Genomic DNA, 4,503 nt, shown 5'->3' with positions numbered 1-4,503 from the left:
TGGGTTCAGGCAATTCTCCTGCCTCAGCCTCCTGAGTAGCTGGGATTACAGGCACGTGCCACCATGCCCAGCTAATGTTTTGTATTTTTAGTAGAGACGGCGTTTCACTGTGTTGACCAGGATGGTCTCGATCTCTTGACCTCGTGATCCACCCGCCTCAGCCTCCCAAAGTGCTGGGATTACAGGCTTGAGCCACCGCGCCCGGCAACCCTTTACTTCTTTCTCCTGCCTGGTTGTCCTGGCCAGAACTTCCAATACTATGTTGAATAGGAGTGGTGAGAAGGGGCATCCCTGTCTTGTGCTGGTTTTCAAAGGGAATGCTTCCAGCTTTTGCCCATTCAATATGTTATTTCCTGTGGATCTGTCATATATGGCTCTACTATTTTGAGGTGTGTTTCTTCAATACCTGGTTTATTGAGAGTTTTTAACATGAAGGGATGTTGCATTTTATCAAAGACCTTTTCTGCATCTATCAAGATAATTATATGGTTTTTGTCTTTAGATCTATTTATGTGATGAATTACATTTATTGATTTGCATATGTTGAATCAACCTTGCATCCCGAGGATGAAGCCAACTTGATTATGGTGGATAAGCATTTTGATGTGCTGCTGCATTCGGTTTGCCAGTATTTTATTGAGGATTTTTGCATCTATGTTTATCAGGGATAGTGGTCTGAAGTTTTCTTTTTTGTTGTATTTCTGCCAGGTTTTGGTATCAGGATGAGCCTGACCTCATAAATGAATTAGGAAGGAGTCCCTCCTTTCAGTTGTTGGAATAGTTTCAATAGAAATTGTACCAGTTCCTCTTTGCAGCTCTGTTAGAATTCTGCGGTAAATTCTTCTGGTCCTCAGCTTTTTTGCTGTTGTTGTTGTTTTTCATAGGCTATTGCTGCCCCAATTTCAGAACTCATTATTTGTCTATTTAGGGATTCAATTTCTTCCTGGTTCAGTCTTGAGAGGTTATGTGTGTCCAGGAATTTATCCATTTCTTCTAGATTTTCTAGTTTATGTGCATAGAGCTGTATGTAGTAGTCTCTTATGGTTGTTTGTATTTCTATAGGGTCAGTGGTGATATTTCCTAATCATTTCTGATTATGTCTATTTGAGTCTTCTCTCTTTTCTTCTTTAGTCTATCTAGCAGTCTGTCTATTTTATTAATTTTTTTCAAAAAAGAAAAAAAACAGCTCCTGGATTTGGCGATTTTTTTTGAAGGTTTTTTTATGCTTCTGTCTCCTTCAATTCCAAAGAGCAGAAAATTTCTTATCTCCAAGAAATGAGTAAAAACACTATTGTATCTTTGCCTCAAATTGCAAACTTTGACATCTCACAAATTTTGAAAATTCCACATAGCCCTAGAAGTTTTCTACTTTTTCTTGTTCCTTTGAAACCCATTTCAATGTAACTTTTTCTTTGATTTGCCCCCTTGTATACAAATCTAAATAAAATCACACACACACACAATGCAATACCATTTGGAAAAAGGAAGCAATTTATAAATAATCAATGACTAATCAAAATGACAGTAGTTTTCCTTTTTTAACACTTGATGAAGAAAAGTTAGGTCAACTTTGGAGCACTTAATAAAGTGTTTTAAATTAAATTTTCTAGGTTGGATTTGTATCTCAAAGTAGAATTCCTAGTCAACCTTGTCAATGAACAGTCCTTTTGGTTTACATTACATGTCTGAACAGTACTTTTCATTTGCATTAAATATCCCAATATTGTTCCTAACATTTGAAAATAAGATATTGCATCTGTCTGCTCAGACATACTTGTCCAAAACTTAATTTACTAGGATACGAAATCTTTGTTTGCTTGGAGAAATCATTTCCATGAATGCATTCTAGTCTCAAAATACACACCTAAACCCATGAAAGACTAGCTAAGAACATTTTTATAATGCATTTCTCAGAATTAGCTACAGTTATAGATTAGCTTTTCTTGGTCTTTTTTTATGAATCAAAGATAGATTGTCTACCATTCTTCCTCCCCTCCCCTTGACCTTGTTCTAGATGGAATTAATTGATGCAATTGATTTTGTATCATTGAACTCATCCTTTATTTCTATAAAGGCAAAAATAAAGATATAAGTGTAAATCCATGTTTTTCTATCTTTTTTTGGCATTTAAACCAAAGTGTAGGTCATTAGGTATTAGTTAGAATCACTTAAATGAACGGGAGTTCAAAGAGTAATTGTCAGGTGATTTTAAAAACAAAGATACAAGAACTTATACACCTAAATAATTGTTGTCCTTCTAGGAAGTTATGTGGGATAAATAGCAACATTATTGAAATATCCTTTGGCTTGAAGTAACAATGAAAGACCTATATGTATTTAAAATGTTTTTCTACTAGTTAATATGATCTAAGGCAAGTTATTTAAGCATCCTATGTCCCAAATTTAGGTATCTCTAGATTGTTACAAAATGACCTTGAATGGAAGACATCTCCCTAAATGCATCATTGAATCTTGGCTGCCTAAGCCAACAGGGTGTAATAGATGTACATTCTGCCAGTTCTAAGCCTAGGCATTAAAGAGGTTTTGCAGCTTTTGTTTGAAATCAAACCACTCTGCTATGAAGATGACCCCTCTAACCTATTGGAGGATGAGAGGTCATGTGGAGAAAACACGTGATACCTTAGCTGGCGACCAAAAGCCAGACATGAGCAAGGCCATCCTGGAACCTCCAGCTTCAGCTAAGTCATCAGTTGACACCACCACATGAATGATCCCAAGTGACACCAGCAGAAGAACCAACCAGACTGCCAATGCACACTAAGAACCAAGTCAGGTAGTAAATTAGGCAGAGATAAGGGATAGACTTTAGAGAGTCTAACTCCAGTTCCATGCTACTTCCACCTCTCTGGCTGAGAGGCAACCGTCTGTCAATCATGAGTACAAGACAGAGGTTCAGCATTTGGATAAGGAATCCGCTACTGCTTGTGGGTGTTTTCAGTAGAAAATATAGGCATGCAGTTACATTGGTACCATCATTTCTGAAAGGTAAGAAGCAAGACACATGACTAGATACAAGTTCCAAATCAGTTAAGAGTTTTTGCTACATGTTGGTTAAGATCAGAATCGAGTATCATATGATTTCAGAAGGTTCCCAGTTTCACAACCCAGGGAAGAAGGATTCCCATAATCTTATCCAGATTAAACTGATTTATTCACTTCCAATTCTGTGCCATTTTTTGAGAAACTTATCTTGGTAAGAGTAGATTTGGGTGAGAGGAAATCAGTCTTAGGTAGAATTGAAGAATCTCAGCACCAGCTAAATATTTTTGAGCAGCCTGTGGACACGTTTCTAGTGAGAGAAAGAAAGAGGATGGGCTGAGTGTTAGCTGGCACCTTCCGCTGTGCTCAGAAAGTGTGTTGCTCCACTGCATGCAGCTCTGACCAGCAGCACTGACATACAGACCTCCCCGCTACAGGAAGCATCTCAAGCTCAGGGATTCAGGCTTTTTATCTTTTAAATAGGATTGCCAGGCAGCATACAAGATGCCCAATTTAATATGAGTCTCAGGTAAACAGCAAATAAGTTTTCAGTATGTCCATACAATATTTGAGACATACTTATACCAAAAAAGATACATTGTTAATCTGAAATTCAAATTACTAGGTGTCCTCTTGTGTTTTTGGTTGGTTTGCTTGTTTTGCTCCATATTTTTGTTTTGTTTTGTTTTTGGTTAATCTGGTAACTTTCCTTAAAGATGAACATCAATACAGTCCTGCCACAGATGAGCTGCCCAAGGCTGGGTGCAGTGGCTCACACCTGTAATCTCGGCATTTTGGGAGCCTGAGATGGGCGGACTACTTTGAGCCCAGGAGTTCCAGACCAGCCTAGCCAACATGGTGAAAGCCTGTCTCTACTAAAAATTGAACAAATTTAGCCAGGCATGGGGCATGAGCCTATAGTGCCACATACCAGGGAGGCTGAGATGGGAGGATCACTTGAACCCGGCAGGTGGATGTTGCAGTGAACCAGAATTGCACTACTGCACTCTAGCCTGGGCAACAGAGTGAAACTCCATCTCAGAAAAAAAAAAAAAAGAAGTACTCAAGAAATGCTATTTGAATATCGATTCACACTTTTTGCAATTCCAGCTAATGGCTTGGCATGTTATCAAGGCTCCACTAACCTTTTGGATATCACAGACTCAAGTCTGATTCTACACAGAAATCTCAACCCCTGTAATAATTATAGCCAGAATAACAGTATCATCTATGTTTCTGCAGCAGCTTATGGTTTTCAAAGAAGCAGTAATTGCTTATTTTAAAAATAAACTCTTGAGTAATTACACACTTAAACTGTGGCTGTAGATGAAAAGGAAATGGAGAGAGTGAGAAATGGTGGTTCATAGAAAGATCTTCATGCTTACATAAGGCACTACATTTCTAGTTCATACATTCTTCCTGATATTCTGAAATCAGATCATTGTTTTTCTAACATGACTGTGGCAGGTTAAAGGAAGAGAAAATAAATGTAGAACACTGTTG

The sequence above is a fragment of the Cebus imitator genome, unplaced genomic scaffold (genome assembly GCF_001604975.1).
Source record: "Cebus imitator isolate Cc_AM_T3 unplaced genomic scaffold, Cebus_imitator-1.0 Scaffold571, whole genome shotgun sequence".
Lineage (NCBI taxonomy): Eukaryota > Metazoa > Chordata > Mammalia > Primates > Cebidae > Cebus > Cebus imitator.
Note: the sequence above shows the minus strand (reverse complement) of the source record.